This window comes from Lagopus muta, chromosome 1 (genome assembly GCF_023343835.1).
Source record: "Lagopus muta isolate bLagMut1 chromosome 1, bLagMut1 primary, whole genome shotgun sequence".
Taxonomy (NCBI): Eukaryota; Metazoa; Chordata; class Aves; order Galliformes; family Phasianidae; genus Lagopus; species Lagopus muta.
In genome coordinates, this window is record NC_064433.1 from 82400543 (window position 1) to 82421857 (window position 21315).

Genomic DNA, 21315 nt, shown 5'->3' on the forward strand with positions numbered 1-21315 from the left:
TAAAATCCGGCATTTCTAAGTCAACCATCTTGTGTGCCCTAACATAACATCTGTATTTTCCACCCACATGATTAAATTAATTGTGTTCAATCAAATCCACTTTCTAATTGTAGATTTAGGGCAAAAGGGTGGATTTTAATCTGAGAAAATCTGAACTATTGGAATATGCTCCGTTTCTGTCCCAAGCTATACACCCTGTTCTGGGCTTAATCCCATCTGTCTGTGTTTGGACTCAGTCCTGATGGCTGGGAAATGGAAAGCTTCCAAGCGTCTTTGAATAATTTTTTAATTTTGTTCTTCAGTGGTTCTAGTTCTTTGTTGTTAATTAGATCAAACAGTGTCTCCACCGAGGATGTAACGGTTGTGTCATCAGCCTGTAATCTGTCAGGTCCCTCTGAAACTTCCTTCAACTGCTTTTGTAAATTTAGTATCTCTCTGTAAAGTTCCTCTCTGAGTAAAATGTGTGCTATTTTTTGGGATCAAAGTCCTTCTTGTTCTCAGTGCAAATTTCAGCCTACTTGTTGATGCAGACATAAAGGCATGTGTTCCTGAGAGCAGCAGAAGCAGAAGAAATTATAAGTTTAAATAGCTTTGTTTTAACTTTGTTTCTTGCTGTCTAACGAGTACAGACATTGTGCTCAGGTATTTCATCTTTGTTCTTGGATAGTGTCTTCACTAATGTTTTACTAATACTGTGGTTTTCATTTTGCTACATAATAAATAGCAGAACAAGGGCACGCATTTCACTGTCTGCATGCTAGTGGCCTTCAAGATGTCATTTATCATGTTCACCTACCTCTCCTGCACTGTTCAGTGCTGTTGCTTTTTCTTGTCTTCTGCCTCTGTTTCTTCACTTCTTGTAGTGGACAGTTGAATTTACAAGTCTCTAAAATAAATGTTTCAATCATTGCTATCAATTGCTCCTTTTATGTTCCTTTGAAGGCAATATCATTAAGAAAAAGAAGAAGAAAAAAAAAGATTGCATCTGTCTTGCTAAGTAGAGCTTTTCTTTACAGAATAATCAACTAGTAAGCTCATTTTTGGGTCTTCAAGGCACAAAGGTGTCTAATGTTGAAGAGCATCTAGGAGGTTTGGAACACAGATTTAAATTGTCATTGCAGCTTTGTATGATAATGATAGCACTAAAAACATCTCACTTTCAGGATCATCAGACTCATCAGAGTTCTGCTTCAGTAGTTTCACTTAGAGGAACATCTCACCTTGAAGAGTAGGTAGAAACAAATTGTCTGTGCTTTTTGAGATAGATGTGAATTCATCTCAACTTCCTTAACAATTTCTGACAATGGCTAAAATATACTGCTTAAGAATGACGTCTCGTTTTGTATCACTTTGGTACATGAACTCACTTACTTCCTGTTGCTTTCTGCAACTTTAAGTGAAGTCAAATAAATTAATTTTCTTATGCATGTTAGGGATTAAGTTCCAGTTTTTAACACTGCTATGTATAATATTAAGATATTAACTGCATTAATATTTTTAATGTTAGTAGAACAAGAAACCAGCTCTCTAGATTTAACAGTTAGCAGTGAAAATCTGGGTGAGGCAGCTGGCTTTCCTTGGAACCTTGTTACAGAATACTCTGATGACTTAATGGCAGCTTTTAGATCCTAAAAATATCTTAAGATCACGTTCAAAACTTGACCCATTTACTACTTTCTTTTTAGCATCTGATGACAAATGATTCCATCAACTAGCAGCATCTCTCATCAGCCCCTGATAGCATTGTGTTTCCCCATGTAAGTAGGTAGGCAGAAGTGTATGCTTTTTTCTGTCTTTGACAAGGGTCACTGTACTCGTCACCCCCCTATTAAGTTTTAGAATGTTTAATTTTTTTCATTTTCAATAATTTAATTTTGAAATTAGACCCTAATGTTTCAGGTATCACATTTCCATTCTGTTTTGTTTTCATAGCAGCATTTCTAAGTGACAGATCCTAAATAGACAGCACTAATAGAAAAATGCTACTGGATTGTTCCTGTGCCTGACACTGTACATATAGGTATCATGACTCATGGGCTCTTGGCCAAACTCGATATAAGCAGCAGCAGCAAAATGTAATAACATTTCCTTTGGGACCATTGTGTAGTGCTTGAGGAGTGTTCTGCTGTCACTGTGTTGTCTGTATTCTCAGTGCTCCTTTATGGTTTGTGCTATTGAAAAATTAGATGCAGACGTGGTATCTTGGGTCAGATGTGTTTCTGCTTTTTAAACCATCTGTGGATTTGCCTGTTGGGATTCCATCTCATCAATCATGCCTGTGTGAGTTTTGTTTTGGTGATTAAAGTTAAGAAAGTATAGGGAGCACCTCTCTAGAAGCTAGTGTTCCTTGGATGCTTTCAGCTGCTGAAAAGATATTCTAATTTACCAGTGTAAATACTGTTTTACTGCTTTGTCTATATTTGTCATTGGCATATTTAGTAGTTCTCTATAGCTTAGTGTTGTTGGTGGCAATTTTTTTGTTTGTTTGTTTCTGTTTTTTAAAACTCTCTCTGGTGGCTGCAAAGTAGTCTGCACCTATGTGCCAGTGTTACCCCCTCTGCACGATTTTAGACACAGAAGTGCAGAATCACTGAATTGCAGAGGTTGGAAAGGACCTCAAGAGATCATCAACTAAAACCCCTTTTTAAAGCAAGATCCCTACAATAGGTTGCACAGGTAGGCGTCCAGCTGAATCTTAAATATCTCCGTAGGAGACTCCACAACCTCTCACTCAGAGAGCTGCGGTCAACAATGTCCCAACGAGCAGAGTTTCTCAGAGATTGGTGCTGGGATCAGTGTTATTTAACATCTTTGTAGGCAACATGGAGAGTGCGATTGAGTGCACCCTCAGCAAGTTTGCAGACCACACCAAGCTGAGCGGTGCATTTGGCACGCTAGAGGGAAGGGATGCCATCCAGAGGGGCCTGGACTGGCTTGAGAGGTGGGCCCATGCCAAACTCATGAAGTTCAGCAAGTCCAAATGCAAGGTCCTGCACCTGGATTGAGAAATTCCCAAGCACAGATACAGACTGGGCAGAGAATGGCTTGACAGCAGCCCTGAGAAGAAGGATTTGGGGATGACAGTTGATCAAAGACTCAACATGAGCTGGCAATGTGTGCTTGCAGCCTGGATGGCCAACCATATCCTGGGTTGCATCAAGAGAAGCGTGACAAGCAGGTTGAGGGAGGTGATTCTGTCCCTCAACTCTGTCCTTGTGAGACCCTACCTGAAGTTCTGCATCCAGTTCTGGGGCTCCCAACACAAGAAAGATGTGGAGCTGTTGGAGCAGGTCCAGAGGAGGGCCACGAAGATGATCAGAGGGTTGGAGAACCTCCCCTAAGGGGACAGTAGAAACACAAAACCATGAAGTTAAGGGTGCTTATGCCTGCTCCTAAAACGTGGGAGTGCTCCTGACCATTAATGGTTACAGTGGAGTAGTTCAAGTTACGATATTTTACTCCCAAAATTTAGAGTCTGCATTTGCTACAATTTTCAACGTGCTTCCTAGTCTTTAATCTACCCTGTAGTTAGCTGCTAGAAAACAAATTGAAAGTATCATCTTTTACTCAGGTATGGAGGTTTTTTTTTACACTCCTTGAGGGGAATGAGATAACTCTATGCACTTTTCCCTTATTTTATTCCCCGTTTTGCCTGTCTGCTCCTTGATGGCTTTCACTCTTCGATCAATTCCATCAGTGTTAATTGGAATTTTTTCCCATCTTCTCTTGTGATAAGAATATATTTTCATGTAATCTGTTTCTTTGAGCCCAGTGGTAAAAGGTCTGTCTTTGGGAATTCGGACATCTATTTTCCATTAAAATGAATGGAAAGTATTTGAGCACCTTTAAGCTATTGTGAAGCAAATAGTCTTGTTCCCCTGAAAGGGATCTTTTGCAGTGAATGACAACAGATAATCTTGAGCTTTGAAACACGTGGATAGTGCTGAAAGTCTGTAAGTAAACTCTGTCATTTTATTTGCCTTTCACATAACTTTTCTGTTCTCAGAGGAGTAGCCTTTAAAGTAATCCCAAAGAACTTCCCTCGTCATGAAATACCTAACATCCAAAACACACCAACTTTGTTACGTTGCAGCTTCTCCAGAAAATGATGTAAATTTGTGTCCTTCATATTTTGAGGCAGAGATCCGACTGAGCTGACTTTTGGCAGTATGGAAAACCATTGGTGTTTGTTTTTTTTTCCCTGGTGGTTTACTTCCTGTGCTCCAAAATTACAGCTTTAATTCAGGAGGTAAAAAGCTCACAGCCTCTCTGACTGTGAGCTTCTAATAAAAGATTGCACTAGATGTGAGCTGACACTTGGTTATTTGCAGTCAGATTCCTAATACATGAAGTCTTGGATGCTTGAAGTTGTGTTGACTTTGAAGACTACTGAAAAACATTTAAATGGTAAAATTATTTATTGGAGTTTTTTTGGGTTTTTTGTTTTTACCATTTTTTCAAGAAATAAGCAGGAAAAGAGGTAATCCTATTATGGAGACTTTGCTGCTCTTCAATACTTTGAGCCCTGAATAGATCAAAACATCAGCTTGATAGAGTAATGCTCCGTACATTCTAGCCCTACCTTTCTCAGAGCAGTTTTCTAACTGAATGATTACTAGCACTAGGTGTGTGCATGAGCTGGATATGATGCCAGAGCAGCTAGCCCCAGCTCTCATGACTGATGGTGTGCTGCCCAAGTAGCCATTGGCATGGCACTTCCAGCTGTCTCCCCATCCCGTAAACCCATACGTCATAGCCCCCAGTGAAATTTTATGGTGTGTTACAGCTTTACTATTTGAATCTCCAGGAATTCCAGACTGAAGTTCAGCTTTTCTTATTCAATTGGATGGATGATGGATAGCTTGATATTTTTGTTGGATTTCTGTTCAGACGTGATGTTTCTCTCTTGCCTGGTGCTTGGACCACAAATGGTCCACTGAACCTGAGGCTTTCATTTCACTGCTGTAGTAATACCTTTGTTTCTGAAACAGAAAGCTTTAAGATGTAGCAACATTTATGATTCTAACATTGCAAAGTTATCACGATATGGTAAAAACAAATGTTGATTCATTTCAAGACCACAAAGGGGTTTCTTTAAAAGCCATGCTTATGCCCTGATTTTTACTCATTTTTTGTTGGCTTCTGGAAAATTCAACAAAAGGAACAGTGAGGACAGTAAAATATCAGTTAATACAGAGCTATTTTTATTCCAAACTTCTGTTCATTTATTATTATTATTATTATTTAGTTTGTTACATACTATCAAATGGTTTCACAATGTGACCCCTGATTTTGAAATGAAATAAATTAAATGTTAGTTAGTACTGATTAGTGGAATATTAACATGGATTTTTTTATTTACTAAAAAATCAGGAAATTAAAGTTCCCCTGGCAAACTTAATTATGTGTAATTGCACAGATATTACAATGGGGATCTCATTATATGACCATAGACCATCCTTGCAGCAGTACTAAATATTACAGTCCTTACTAATAATTGCAAGGAAAGTCACAGGAAAAGAGCCATTTGACCATAAAATAGTATCTGACTCAAGCTCTTGACAATACCTGACTGAAGAGTAGCATTGAAGTTGGTACACTTCATTTCCATTATATCATTTCGAAAATATTATGTCACCTTGCTCGGTATGTTCCAGTTCTGTAATGAAAGACTGTTTTGTTCAAATACAGCTAAAATAAAAGAGCTGTTTGTCTATAGGATACCTAATCTTATTTCTGTCAGGCTTGCAGGATGACATCAATACTAACCTCACCAGATCTCCCAATTTTTGATAGATTTCTCTGAAAGAAAGGCTCTTATCTCTATTCTTGCGTAAATAAGACCTGAGGCTTAATTTCGAGTTAATAAAACTTTTTGCTTTTAATTTCTCTGCCTTTAAATAATAAACGCTTTCATCTTTTCCTTCCAAAATGAATTTCAATTAAAAGAAAAATAACCCCAAAAACATCCTTTAAAACAGCTGAACAAACTGTGTTCAGATTACCCAAAAATATTCTCCTTTAGGCCAAAACTGAAGGTCTAATTGGAACCAGTCTTGCCTAGTTTTCTAAGCGAATTTAGCTTATGTAAAATAAAATAATATTCAGACTGAGACATTCCTTTTCCCTATTACATCTAGTATGTCTATCTTTTTTATTCTTCAAGAACATCTTGGAATCAAAGATTATGAATAGTAGATCCTGCCCATCTGCATACAAAAATAACCCCGCTGAGATGGTCTACAGATGGGTAAGTTGTGTGAAAGGGAAACTTGTATACTTAGTTTTGATGTTATTAGTGCTAATATAACATTTGCATCCTTTCTAGTGTTTCCCCTGTATTTGATATGGAGGTCACCACGTCACCGTTTAATGGGTTTTTTATTTTTCTTACAGGGGGATTTTCAGACTAAAAAGGACAAATCTTCGCTTGATGTTTTACTCATTCTCATTTTCTTCTTCTTCCTGCTCTCTGTAGTGTTTCTTTGCCCAGGGAGAAAGGAAACAGAATCAGGCTCTTCTGTACACTGTTCAGGTCAGCCTGTTGCCCTAAACACCCCTCAAGTTCCTTTGTCTGACATTTCCTGTTACTTGGCTATGAGATTTTAAGGAAATATATCCAGAAACTCTAAGCATAGGGACTTAGCAGGAATTTGGACCATTTGAATTTGGGCCTTAGGGTTAATTTTGTGTTGAGTTGCTTACAAGTGTCATACAAGCCACGTGGTCTCAAGAGTCATGCCTTTTCAGTAACGTAAAGTTCTAGTCTGTTTGGTAAATACATTGATTTACCCTTGCCTGTTATATATGGAGACAGGTCTTACATAGGAGTTTTCACACTGTGTCTATATTTGAGGAAAAAAAATCCTATGTCATCTGAAGGGATTTCATGGTGAAGTATTAGATGAATAATGGCATTTAGCATTGTTCCTTTCAAAACTTACAGCGTTATTGCACATGTTGGACCTTCTTTTGGTGTTAGTTGCACAGCCTGAGATTTAAGGAAATTAATAAATAATTTTCCAGTTTCAAAGTTCTAAAGAAATACTTAAAAATACTTGGGAAAAAGTGTGAAAAAGCTAAATAATAACAATCTGATAGCAGTTAAGACACTTGCATAACTTCAGGCTTACTCAGGGGTTTTGAATATTTGAAGTTTCAGTACTGTCTGTCTCTTTTCTCTAGAGGTGGTGTTTGTCTCAATCAAGTCAACCAAATAAATGTTAAAGCATGGAATTTCTCTTTATCCATCTGACAAACAAATTTTATTTTATTTTTTTTCTTTAAGTAGCTACTCATTTAGAGGGCAATAGTCTCATGCAATATTCTAAACTAGAAGATAATTACTTCTTGAAAGAATACCATCTAATGAAAATGGTGACATAAATATTTTCCAGGTAGAAAGGATTCACGCCCATAAGCATACATCAACTCACACTCAGAGGGGCCAAGTTGCTTTCAAAATGTAGCTGGTGATACTTTTCACTTCTTTTTTTTCCATCTGGATCAGATCTCTGTCAACAATAAAATCTGAGCATCTGACCTGATATGACAGTCACTGGAATCACAAAATTTCTTTTCAGACTATTTAAAGGGGGTAAAAATGAACTGATGACAAACCTACAGCTTCAGCATTTTTCCTGTGGTCCATATCCATATCCATCTATAGCTATCTACAATTATTATGGCAGAAATCATATTCTCCTTCATGCTCCCTAAATTTCTGGGACAAAAATACAAATCTTTGATAGCTCATCATAGTTATGTGGTGGAAGAGAGTGATGGATGTGCATCCTCACTTGTTTGTCACCATAGTATCCTTCTAATGATAAAACTACTTTTTACCATTTGCTGATCAGCTTCTAATGGATTTCCTGAAGTGAAACATCAAATTTCTAGTTCTTTAAATACTGACTGAGCTGCAATATGATACTTTATAATTAAATTATAGATAACCTTTGGGAAGCATATAGTTATATAATAGAGGGTGTACAATACAGTGCAGTAGGGTATGTAACAGGATCCGCTTCCATTGTAACTCCATGGCTTGGATGAGGGCCTTACACATTAGCTCAACAGCTAAATTGGTCACAAATTGCCTGCTGATGCAAATAAAGTTGATATCCCAGCACTCTGTAAATGGAGAGGACAAATACAGATGGATCGGAGGCTGCGTGCTTAGCTACAGGTTGTTATATGTTGAATAATTACAACGTAATCCATACATTCAAAATATAAAGTTCACATATGATATTTCAAGTACGCGTACGAACTTGTGCAGGGAGATGGAGATAGAGTATGTGGGAGTTTGAGGACTGCTATGGATTTTTGTTCTTTTTATTGCAGAATGGCACTGTGGTCTGATATCGATCTTCTGGACTCTGTTTTATTAGGATTCTTAGTCCCTGTAGTATAAAGAGCAAGGAATAGTCTGTGTTTGGACAGAATTTCTTACGCTGCGTAGATCTCACTATCACAGCTCACTGATGTAGCAGCTATAATTACTCCACACAGTACTGAAGTAATGCAGCACTGTTGCATCTGATGTGGAATGACTGTACAGGCTAAGCATCATTTTGCAGCTTTTATGCAAGGTGGCCCAAATGCTATAAAGGCACAGTCACTGTTCCTTTGCCAACATGCTGATAGTGTCATCATAAAAGAAAGTGGGCATTTATGGTACATCGTGACTTGGAGGCAGATTTTCACAAAGCCATTGAAACAGTTGGAGACGTATCAGCTTTGCATCTGATCTATTATTCACCACATTCCTGGATTACAAACAAAACAAAACAAAACAAAACAAAACAAACAAAAACAATAGAAAAGCCAGTTCTTGTTCAGCAAATGTGCCCCAGCCTTGCCAATCAATTGGGCTGTCTGAGAGCCTGATCTATAAAGGCAACATAGCCTGAACTGACCAGGAAAGTCTGACATCCCAGTCTCACGTTTGTTTTCAGCAGAATGGTTAACTCTTTCCATTTAGCTTTTACTATTTGTACAATGAGAATAGCGGTAGCTTTTTACCAAAGGAAATTGTGAGATTTGATTTGTTGATAGGTGTGTGCAAAAGGACTGTGGAATCATGGATCAAAGCTGCTAAATTAAAGGAAAATGTTGCTTATTTGGAGTTCTGGCAGTAAGGAATGACTGCTGAGCTGGGGAAGCAGTTGAGATTCTTTGAGTATTGAAAAACTCCAGGAGAGCGCAGTATTCCTCTCCTTCTGTCTTCAGCATCTTCACCAGTAAATGTGCAGGGGTAAAGAGCATCCGCATGGTTCTTCTACATTTTTGTTGACCCCTGCTGATGTAAATCAAACACGCTGTCCTCCTGTTATCTTCAGATTTAGAAAACCTATTTTAATCACTTCATACAGGTACCTAATTTGAATCAGCCTGCCAAGCTGCAGGGCTCTTGTGCTTTTTTAATTGGCATCTTTCTTGTTACATTTGAACATAGTTGTAAAGACACCGCAGAACATGAGCAGAGAAAACTAAATCACCATTCCTGTTGGACTGGCAATGTGATTGTGTGTATAGCAGGGGAATCTGGAGGATATGAACGTGTTCTGAAGGGGACTGCATGGATGAAATCCAGTTCAGATATGTTGGCATGAGTGTTTCAAGGTCTTGCCCACAGTATCTGGCAAAGAGCTGCAACAGAAATTTTTCTGGAATTTTTAACACTAGTATGGTATCCTTACATTCAGCCTCAGGCCCATGTAGGTTATTGCAGTACATGGGATCAGGTGTTTTCACTTGGAATCAGTCTAACAACCTATCTATAATATCTGTAATATCTATAATATCTATAAGATCACTAAGAACCTCAAACTGTGTTTCTGATCTGCTCTTTCTGGATCAGCTGGAAGCCACAAGCTGGTTTATAAGAACAATTCTTGGTATTCTAGTAAAGCAGAGTCCCTGAAGGTGGTGATGAAACTGTGATGGGGCAGATAAGTGGAGTACATAAAAAATAATGTGTTAACCCATCGCAAGGATGAGCTTGGTTCAGGTTCATTGAGTCAGTCTTGCTTAAATGCCTGTAGAATTTGAAAACCAGCGTTTATGAAGCTGCTGAAAGGCCAAATTCTTTCAAATGAAGCAGATCATAGCCTCAGGTGTGGTTGTACGACACCTCTTCCAGTTGTGGTTGCATATAAGATTTGTCTAAACTCACCAAGCTGGTGAGCCTGGGAACATAAAAAGGAGAGGAGAGAACAGGGCACTACAGAGCATGTTATTTGGCACTGAAGCACATTCCTTCCCTCTCAGTCTGTCATCCAGAATCTTGTCATGTACAACAAAGACTTGCACAGCCGTATCAGTTCTGGAGGACAGTTTGACTTTCCCTGTTTTCCATTTGCTCTCGAAGATCAGCATGTTCTTAGGGCTCTGAGCTGAAAAGACAGGTTTACAGAGAAAGAAAAGCAAGTGTTATCTTTCGGGCAGACTAGGTGGCCTGAGGTATAGCGAGAGACAACCCAACCTCTGCTGTCCCTGCGGTATGACAGGCATGTTCTTGAGCACACGTCATGTGCTGTGCGTGGCCAAATGCAGGCTAGCTACTTACCCTTTCCTCTTTCTGCAGGTGAAACAAGTGCATTGGCACCAACCAATACTTGAGAGGAAGAGTGGTGGAAATGAGGGGATGGTGAGCAGACCAAAGAATGAACGTTAGCTTGTGGTAAGAATTCTGGAGTACTAAGACATTCTTATAATATCCTCGCTTTGGAGTAAACCTAATTTTTAAAATTGGAATTCAGAGACTCTTCATATTATTTAAACTGAATAGCAGTGTCTTGTGATTTTCATCAATTGGCTTTGATACAGACAACTCTTGATAAAATATTTATATTCTTCCCATAACATTCCCCATCATATAACTCTGGGATTGGAAAACAAAGCACTTCGTATGTTTATGGTGCTACTTGCCCATGGAACTATTGTTGGGCTCATTTTACAGATGGAAATACTGAGGCAGTGAGTGATCATTGGTCATTTGGCATGTGTACAGCCAGAACGAATTATATAGAGACCCACAATTAGAAAGTCTCCTGGAGCACCTTCTGCTTTCCTAACCTTACATACCCTTCAATAAGGTGATTGTGGTCATAAGTTCCAGACAAACAAATATATAATGAGGCTAAGTTTTGCTGTATTTGAAGTAACTTAACTTGTAGAGCTGTTTCCACGTACTCCATATGTGCATTTAGCTAAATCTTACTGAAGGAGTTGAACTAAGTCACCTAATAGAGATTTTTGCTCTTTGTATTTTATTCTAAGGTAAGAAAGGCAGTGTTTTGATGAAGGTGTTAAAGAAAGTAACTATTTGAAAAAAATTGCTTAATTATTTCTGTATTTACTGTACAGCTATATAAAAATGGGCTGTTTCTAAGCAAAATACAAAAATGTAGTAGCTAGCAGTGAACAAAACTAATCGAATTCACCAGTCACCAGGCTGGTTAATATTATAAAGCCTGCACATGAATCGTGAATATATGGCCAGCCTCAGGATACAAATCCATGAATCCAGGGAGTTTATCTGTCTTTTTAGAAAGCAGGCTATCCCTTTTTGATCACTACAATTTAAGCATATATTGCCTAATAATAAATATGATGATTAAAATGCATTTGGGGAAGTAGGATGTTGTAATAGAGCTTTGAATCAAAAACAGATTCATTTTACTTAATTTTAGCCATCCTCCAGATCACTGCCTCACCTCTCCATGTTCTGTAGGCTCCCTCTTCATTTAGGGGCATGGGGAGCTGGGCAGAAGGGCTTTTTAGAAGTGCCTGTCTCTCCACCAGCAACAGTGAGAGCCTACACAACTGCTTCAGACGGGACGCTTAACTTTTAGTTGACTGCAAGTTACTCGAGGTAAATTCCCCATTAAGCATCAAGAGATTTGGATCCTCATTTGTTTGTCCACTGATTTTCCACATCCCTGGAGGCGTTCAAGGCCAGGTTGGATGGGGCCCAAGGCAGCCTGAGCTGGCGGGGGGCATCCCTGTCCACGGCACAGCATTGGAGCTGGGTGGGCTTCCAGGTCCCTTTCAACCCAACCATTCTGTGGTTCTATAACTGTGATTCTGTGAATCTATGATTCATAGCATAGCCATGGCAATATCACTTAACTTTTTTTTTTTTTTTTTTTTTCTTTCCCTTGGACCCAGTTTTTCCAAGTAAAATAATAATTCCCTGCTGATGAAGTTGTTGGAGGAGCTTTGTCCGAGGGCGAAGTCCGGGCACAAAACCTTGTTTTGCCACTTTCATCGTAAGAATCAACAGAATTCCTGTGACGACGTAAGTTTACGCATGACGTGAGGCAGGGCTGGGTGAAAATTATTTTGAAAGCAGTGTAGATATGAGAGTGTATTGTAAAAATGAATGAAGATGTAGCAGCGAGTGATTGCGTGCGTTGGCTCCCCGGTCTTTTGTCTGCACACCTTGCTCCCAGCCTTTCTCCATCCAAAGAACACGAGGAGTGGGGAGAGCGTGTGCGAAGCCAGCCCTCTATTTTAACTACCCTTGGCCTGTTTGGGAGAGCGTCGTGAGAGATTGATGTCTGCTCACGGAACACCGCGCGCCGGATGCGTTGCACCTGTTCAGACATAAGCACGCTATTACAGATGCTGGGGAAAAGGTTCTCGATCCACGCGGGGACGTATTTGGGGAGGGGGTGTCCGATTGTTTACAGGGTCCCTCCTCTCCGAGCCCCGCCGTCCCCTATTGTCTAGGGAGCCGAGCTCCGCGCCCGGCCCCGCCGCGCACCTCCCTGCCCGCAGCGAGCGGAGCCGGCGGGCGGCGGGGAGGAAGGTGCGGCGGGGCCGCCCCGGAGCCCAACCTGTTGCTGCGGCGGCCGAGCGGGGAAGGAGGGCCGTCGGCCGCCCCGGAGGAGGGCTTTGTCTGCGCCCGGCTCCGCTCCCCCCCGCCGCCGCTCCCGCTCCCTCTGCCCGCCCGCTCTCGCTCTCGCTCTCCCTCTCGCTGTGGTTTTTGTAAGGTAGGTTGCAGCGCGTGTGTGTGTACACAACATCGAGAGCAGGAAAATGGACTCATTAGGGAGGCAGGCGGTCGGGAGCGCTCGCGCTGTAGTGCCGGGGAGACGGAGGCTATGAGGAGGCAAACTGAGGACGGGGGAACAAGGTAGGCCAGCCAACTTTTGGAAAAAAACGAGGGGGGGCGGGGGGGGGGAAGCCCGAGCCCCGCTCCGCTGCGCCCGGCGGCACTTCTTTCTCCGGCCCCCCACCCGGGCTTTAATTTGGAGATGCAAGTTTGGCAGAGCCCAGTGCCAGCCCGCGGCCGGGACCACCGCGCCGAGGCCTGACCCCTGGAAACGTGCTTCCCCCCTCCACTTATCTCAGGGTGTGCCCCCTACGATTCACTTTAATCACTTTCTCTTTTTTTCTTTCTTTTTTTCCCCGATGGCGAAGGAAACAAATGCGTTTGTTTTCCAACACCGCTTCCAAGTAAATCAATATCTCGCACTCCTGTGAGCAGCCCTCCCCGCCCGGCTCGCCGCTTTCCTCCTCTGTTTATGCACTTCCATCTGTCCGTCCATATATCATCTCCTCCTTATTTACCGCTAAATGGGTTTTATTACTATTTGCCGACGACTTCTGCCCGCAGCGCCGGCGACGGGGGTGAACGGGGACTCTTTGTTGTGTGGCTATATGTCGGCTATAAGTTTGAAGTCCAGGCTCGTCATGCGTTAAAATAAAAGCAGAAAAGAGAAAGCGGAGAAAGCAGGTTCCACTCCTCCTGACAGGGCTTTATCCGGAGGTTTTGTTGTTTGTCTGTTTGCCTGCGGGGGCGGAGGGGGTTAATTCGGGTGATCGTACATCGACTTTTTCCTCTCGGGTATTTTTAACGTCTATTTTTCATTATTAGTATTTTTCCAGTTTCCTTTCCTGGGCAGAAAGGAGACGCAGATCGCAACTTTTGTCTCTCGGAGCTGATGTCACGTTATGGAGGCATCGCCGGGTTCGGAAGGACCCCAAACTTTGGCGGAGGGAGTTGGTATCCTCAGCTGCCCCCCACCCTCTGCTCCGCGCTTCCGTCCGTGCCGGCAGGGACGGCAGGGGGAAGGGAGGGGATATTTTTTTACAGCGGTGGCAAATTATGAAATCTATCAAGCCATTTTGTCCAGCACGAGTAACTATTTATTTACCTTTTTTTTTTTTTTTTTAAATTTGAGCAAATATTCCTGCTTATTTGTCATTTCAGACCTTGAAGCTTTCCTCTGAATTAATCCTTATTGTATTTTATTTTATTTTTTTTGTGGTTGGGGAGGGATGTGTGATGCATTTCGTCTCCCACTGAGCACTGTCGAGTTTTGGAGCCCAGATTTACTGTGGGTTCTCAGGGCTGCTCACAGTGATCCATTCGAAATGGTCCTTTTATGTGAGCTCCTGTCAGTGCTGGTGGAGGGCTGAGCTGCTGCTCTGCCGGTGACAGAGAGAGAGGAGAAAGGACAGAGGCAGCCGTGAAAGTGAGTTACATAAAATGTTCTGGAGAACCCGAAGTAATTATGTAAAATGGACGCTGATCGGTGGAGGTCTCTCCATAACAACAATCACCTTTTTAAAGAGAAAATAATTTATTTAATAGCAAGAGGGCTGACTTCTTAAAAAAAAAATAAAATGCATTAGGCCTTCCTCTTAGCACAAAGAAGTGCATAGAGCAGTATTCCCAACCCACCTGGGACTGCTTCGGAGATCCTCCGAAACCTTCAAATCCTTTAAAAATATTTCTTAAAAATCCCTCTTTTATTTTATTATTTTATTTTTTTTTTGCAGCCAGTGCAAACTTCTGCTGCCAACAGGTTTTTGTGGCTGTTGTTGCACTGTTTTTCTCGCTGTCCTTTAACTTGCAGCTCCCCGGTTGCAGCTGAAGTGCCTCCCCGCTGAACAAACTAAGTTAATTGAAATCCAGAGCAGCACATCTATTCACTGGCACGACAACCGCTCAAACTACTTGCTCCATTTTATCCAAAGCTTTATTCCAGAACCTGAGCGAAACTTTTCAAGGTTTTCTCTATCACTGTGCCAAGAACTGGTGGCTTGTCTCTTAGCTGAGGAATGGCATTCATTGATTGCTTTTCCCCCCCCCCCCCCCCCCCTTTTTTTTTCTTTCTCTTTTTTTCTTTTCTTTTTCTGCTTTTCACTCAGGCTTCTACATTAATACTTTGTTGATAGAATTCCAGTGCACTCATGGCTTTGCACTGCCTCTCCTCCCAGAGCTCAGACCTCCAGCTCTGAAGCTGGGATGTGGGGGTCCCAAAGGCACTGTGGTCACCTGCAGAGGGACAGCTGATGTGGCCCCAGGAGGGGTGGCTGTGGGTTCTCTGGGGATGTTCCCTGGATGGATGGCAGTGCTTTTGGGCTCCTCGTGTGTCTTTTGAACTTGCGCAGGTGGGCAGCATCCCACTGGAGGGCAGCAATCCTGGCCCTGGGGGTCTCACCCTTTAGCAGAAGCCCAGCCTCACCTTAATGTTTCAAATAACTTTTAGAACGACTGTGATATATCTCTGCATTTTAGAACACCCCTACAGGGAAAGAAACATTTGAGCGTAGAAAGAGTTGGGAATAGGAGAAATGTTTTTCTGTATGCAGCAAAGTCTCTTTAATCTTAAAAACTTTTTTCGGTAGAAGAAATCAATTTACTTTGAAATGGCTTATTCTTAAAAAAAAAAAAAACAAAAAAAAACTCTTTGCCCTTTTGATGGCACAAAGTCCATCTGCAAACTGGGCACAACGGCAAAGGCTGCAGCATGCTTCAGTAAACTTCAAACCAGCGTGCGATGCTGGGGCTGGCACCCAGCGAGTCCAAGCCTCGGGACGGTGTGGTCTGCAGGGCCGGTGCTCCTGGAACTGCCTTGGCTCTGGGTGTGCGTTGTGCGGTGCAGAACAGACAGTGATCCAGCACCCCCACACCAAGGTAGTGCCCCGGAGTGGTGGTTTTGTGCCTCGCCGTGTCCTGTGGCCAGAATCAGTTTGGAGCGGGGCTGCGTGTGTGCTCCTGTGAGACAGAGCGAGGCAGCTGGGGCTGTGTGTGTGTCGGTTTGGGCCGCTGTTTGTTGTGGGTTTGCTGGTTTGTTGGTTTTTTTTTTTTTCCCCAAATGAGGCCAAAAATGGGGAATAAGGCGGTCAGATCCAAATACCAAACAAATAGCGAGCCAAATTAATTTTAATAGTGGAGGATTTTGCTTTTCTCTTACAGGAGGAAAAAAATACGGGGTTTGTTTATTTTGATAAAGGCAGTTGTAGCAATTTCCTGAGTTGGATATATCATTATTGTAAATATTGCTCATGGTTCTCTTATTTTCACATTTTCTTCATAGGCCCGGCTTATTCATAAGGGAAAACAGCTGCAGAAAATTAGAAAAATGCATTATTATTTATATAAAACTTTGATGTAAATAGGGAACAGTGTCCCCCACTACAGATTTCTGTGGGATGGCTTACAAATCCCATACAAGAAAGATTATGGTCTTACATAAATTGTTATTTAAATCATTTCAAGAGAATCCCGTTTGTTTTTGCAGGCCATATGAGTCTTTAGCAGCACGGTTTGAATAGGACTTCTGTTTAGAAATGGATGGCATGCTGTGGCCTTACAGATCTGAGCCGGTTTCACTCCTGTCCCATTTTATAGGGCCCTTTTACAGGGTGATCTGTGTGGTAAAGAGCTCTGCCTGAAAGAGATTTGTAAATGTTGATGGAAAATTAAACACTGAAATTTAACTTCAGGTTACTTCATCGGTTTGGTTTGGGTTTTTTTTCTTTAGCAAAACTTTCAGAAAACCCAAGCCCTTTATAAACGTTTTTTAAGATTTTTTTAAATGAAATAATGCACTGGAAATAGTTGTTTTTAAACAATAACTTGTTCCCTCTGTAGAGTCGGCAAGTTCAGTCCGTGCTGCAGAGAGAAAAGGATGGCAAATCAAAGTGAAACTGACTTCATTGATTGCTTGAGGGTGGCCCACGAAAATTCTGAAAGTAAACAAACAGCATCATCTATGGAAAATAAATTGGCTTTTTATTCATCTGTCCATTCCAGTAATCCCAGCTCCTCGTGCTAAAGAGCAGTGCATAACTGTGCACGAAGTTTGAAAGTATCGTGGTAATATTTGTACAGTCTTAACTTGAGCAGATTTACATGGGTTGTTCAGAATTTCAGTAAGGAGTGAATAAAGGCAAAAGCTTTCGTCTGGGACAGTTTTTGCTCTGACAGTGTTGCCTGTGTTCCTTGCTATTATTTCCCTTGCAAGTTAGCAGTTGGTTCTGACAGCAGCAATCCAGTCCTCTTTAAGAGGTAAGTGGCATTTTGGAATGCTTACTTCCACTCCACATTTCCACGTTAGTATGGCTCAGATGTCCTGTTTCCCCATGTCCCATGAAAGCTTTTTGCCTGTCTGTACTGGTGGCAGCTCAGTCTGGGAGCTGCTCTGCTGGCGTGGTCACTGGGGTGGACATGATGCCGGTGAGACGCTGCTAGTGGCCCCACATCTGCAATGGAGTGGGAAGGAAATAAGCCCAGCTTCTGCCCCATACATAGCAGCCTCTGTGTCTTGAATAGTTAAAGTACAGCAGCGAGGGAATGGGCTGGTTAGATAGGGCTGCCCCTAAAAAATATGCTGTTCCTGTGATGGCTGGGGTTTGGCTTTGGTGTGGCGAGAGTGTTGGGTCGCAGCCTGCCCTGTGGGGCAGATGCTCACGGTAGGAAAAAGCAAGCCAGTAACGGAGCCGGCACTAGGTGGCACTATGGAAAGAGAGGCCACGGAGCGTGCAAGCACAAAGAGCGAAATGTGGTGGTGCCAAGCAGGGGTCCCTTCCCACCAGCCCCGGGGAAGGCAGGTGTTAGGGCTGCTAGGGCTGCAGTCTGACCTCGCTTGCTCTGCTGCAACCCGGCTCTGCTCCTCAAAGCCCCTTAGCAAAAAGAAGCATTCCACAAGAAGCGAGTTCTGCCAATTCAAGCACTGGCAGCGTCTTCAGCACTTCGTTCTTAGTGCAGTGCTATACACCTTTCCTTGTGCTGTTGTGAAGAGAGCACAGACTCCATTCTCCAGCCAGTTTGCATGAGCGTTAACGGCAGTACAAAAGCTGAGCTCAAACCAGCACATACTTCCTCCAGCTTGATACTAGCTTGAATATTGCCACTATATACTGTTGTATTGAAAATCCTTCATGACTGCTGTGAAGAGGAAAGGAAACCTGAAGGGGCAGGGCAGGGCGTGTGACCCTTTGCAGAGCGTCTGTGCTCTATCTGTTGGAAACATTTGGCAGGACAGAAGTATTGCCATTCTGTAAGTCACGTCTGTAGATGACCTCTTAATGTTATGCTTCCGTAGTAAATTTATCTTGGGGTTGTGGTGGAGCTAAAAATGCAGGCAGTATGGTGCCATTTGATTCTGAGGTAAACATAGCATGGAAAGTACTGGCTTTTTTTTTTTTTTTTTTTAATTTTTTTTTTCTATTTTTCCCAACCAAAAGACTTACTTTCTAATATTTTACTTCTCTGATCATTGACAGCTGAAAGTATGACCCATCTCTTGCAGATACAGAAGTGAGACTGGGAAAGTTGCCTTATGGACTTCAGAGTTTTCCTTTCAGCCAACTGAAAGTTAATTATTGATTTCTCTTCCCTCTCCAGGGCTCCCTATGCCGTTTACTCTGGCTAGAAAGTTGGTGGTCACAGTGCTGGAATTTGGGAGTCATGGCTATATGGCAACATGGGACTTTGTGTTCAGGCAGTCAGGAGCAGATTAGATGGAGGCTGATATGGGGAAGAGTGAAAAAAGATGTTGGTAAAGCTTCTCTAAGCTTTTATGCAGGGTGGACGTAGAGACTGTTCTTCATGGCTTTGGCTCCTAGAAATTTTGATAGCTAAGTGAGTCACTGGTGTTAGTGACAGAGAGGAATGCTGACAATAAAACAAAACCAAACAAGCTAACGGCCCCCCAGACTCATTGTTTAGGCTCAGGCACAAGAAAACCATGTTTAACTGCTACTGTGCTCCCTCTGCTGGCTCTGCAAAACGAACGAATGCAATTCCCAGGAGACTCAGCCACGCCTGCCAGGACAGCACCCTGCAAAAACTGGGGTTAAGTAAGCAAATGGCTTCGAGCTCTCTTCTTCTCCTGTATTTGCAGAAGCCTTCATACAAAGTGTGCTACAGCCTTATATACTTGGCATGACACACTGAGCATGGTCATGAAATCTCAATCCACTAACTCAGACTTCTTTTGCTTTGTTTCCAGTCTCGCTTATATTTGATAGGCGTTTTTTTTTCTGCCTTTCCCAGAAGTTTGAATTTTCCATTTTACTGCTGCTTCCTCTAGGATTCTTCCCCTCTGAAGGAGTTTTAGATATGTTCATGTCGGTGCTTTTATCGTCCATTACAGTGTATGTAGGATCTGAAGAAGCCTGGGTGCAGCTAAGGCTTTGGCTGCTTCCAACTCTCTCTGTCCCAGTTAAATCTGCCTGTCAGCTCTGTACCGCTGTGCCCACTTCATCCTGGCCTTTGGCGTGAATAGCGGCTGTTTTTTCGGGATGCTCTCGAACATCCTTCCTCGTTGTGATGCATCTGTATTTCTTTTCCAAACATAGACCCAATTGTTTCATATGTTCCCTGCGCTGTGCGTTTTCCCCAGTAGATCTGTTTTCAAAATCCAGCATTTTGTACTTTCATACTATGACACACTTTGAAGTTCTGGATAAGGCTGTGTTGGAGAAAAAGCTGGAGAGAGCTTTATTAATTCCATTAGAATATTAGGAATGTGTGGAAGATTCCTGACACAGTAATTATATAGTGAAATACTGTGCTGTATTTCCCGTATTTTTCACCCCTGAGGACTGTCATAATGAGGAACCTCATCTTGCAGCCATAGGCATGTTGGTGGGAGTTGGCCGTGCTGAGTTGCAGCAGGACTGGGCTCGAGTTCTCCGTGTAGAACAGTGAAAAGTTTCCTCTCTGTGAGTCTCACGCTGCCCATCTAGGTGGCTGCTTATTAAATCCTTACCCAGTAGGGACAATAAACCAAACAGCCTGGTGGGTAGCTAATTGGCTGGAGTGACTCAAGCCACATATAAATCTCATTTGTACTCAGAACACTGACTCTCTCTGGCCTCATCGGTCTTCCTAGTATTCATTCGTTTGGAGATGGCCAGAATAGAATACAAAGAAAATCATTCCTTGCTCTTCTTTCTCAGCGTGTCTCTTAGGGTGCACATGGGATGATTCTCCATTATTTCCCTTGCATAGACCCTGCCGTTTAGGAACCCATCCTCCTGTAACATAAAGCAGGGAGCTGGGCCCCGTGTGTGCAGCCACAGCAGAGACATCAGGAAAGCGGAGCAGCGCCGAGAGCAGCTCACCCTCCACCAGGTCCCTTGCCATGAGGAATCGTAGCAGGGGTTGGTATGGAGATGACTTGCCCTCCTGCTGTACCTGCTTTGGGGATAAATAGAGAATTCAGCGCCTGGGGCTACCAATCTGGCACCTTTTGCTAGTACTAAGCTAATGATGTGATTAGGACCAATACACGTTTTCAGCAAAGGCCCGGCCTCTGCTGACTCACGGCGAACTGCTTGAAGCCCAAACACTGTTTTGTTTTTTCCAGCATTTCATAAAAACGCTGCTTTTATTTTCCTTTCCGAGCCACGGCCAAGTTCTGAAAGCTTCAAAACCTGCTCCAACCAGATAGTAAAAGTGCGTTTTTAAGATACTGACGTTTCCTAAATGAGTTGGTCTTTTCTGAGCTATATCAACTTCAAATCATTTATCCACTAAGTCAGTCGAGCTCAGCCTGAAACATTTTGCTGCTGTGAAAGCAGCTGCTCCTGAATGAGGTTAAAAGCCAGTTGTGCTCCTGCAGTACATTTGGCTTTGCTATACTTTGTGCTCGGCAAGAGAAAGCTCAGGCTTTTTCTCTGGTGCAGGGCTTTTTTTTCCTGCTAATCTCTGAGTCCCTTTTTACAGGAGATGGGATCCAATTCAAAGCTTTTCATAATAGTTTTTAGGCAATTTTTTTTAACCTATGTACAAAGATGTTAAATATTTTATTCAGCACGGAGGCACGGAGCAGTATGGGAAATGGCAGTGAGACTGCAGTGTAGTAGCTGGAGCAATGTATGCAAGTACATAGGTACTAGAAAGAATAACCCACTGATGATGGACGCAGAAGTCTTATTTTGGTTATAGTTTATTTTCCAATTTTCAACAAGTCTCCCCATTTCTCAGTTTCTCAGTTCTATGTCTTCAAGACAGGGATAATGACATTTATTTATTTCTGAGAGCAGTTGGGAGATTGG

The 21315-nt window shown here is 42.3% G+C and overlaps 1 protein-coding gene across 24 annotated transcripts in view; it reads left to right on the forward strand.

Annotated features, from left to right (window-relative positions):
- The first annotated feature begins 11740 nt into the window (after positions 1 to 11740).
- Positions 11741 to 21315, forward strand: part of ZBTB20 (zinc finger and BTB domain containing 20) — a 468885-nt gene continuing 459310 nt past the window's right edge. For 18 of the 24 annotated variants that reach the window (XR_007379433.1, XR_007379437.1, XR_007379436.1 and 15 more), the window contains exon 1: positions 13011 to 13147. The gene's annotated coding sequence lies outside the window, so the exon portion shown is untranslated. The other 6 variants (XM_048958158.1, XM_048958264.1, XM_048958196.1 and 3 more) reach the window with 3 other exon arrangements.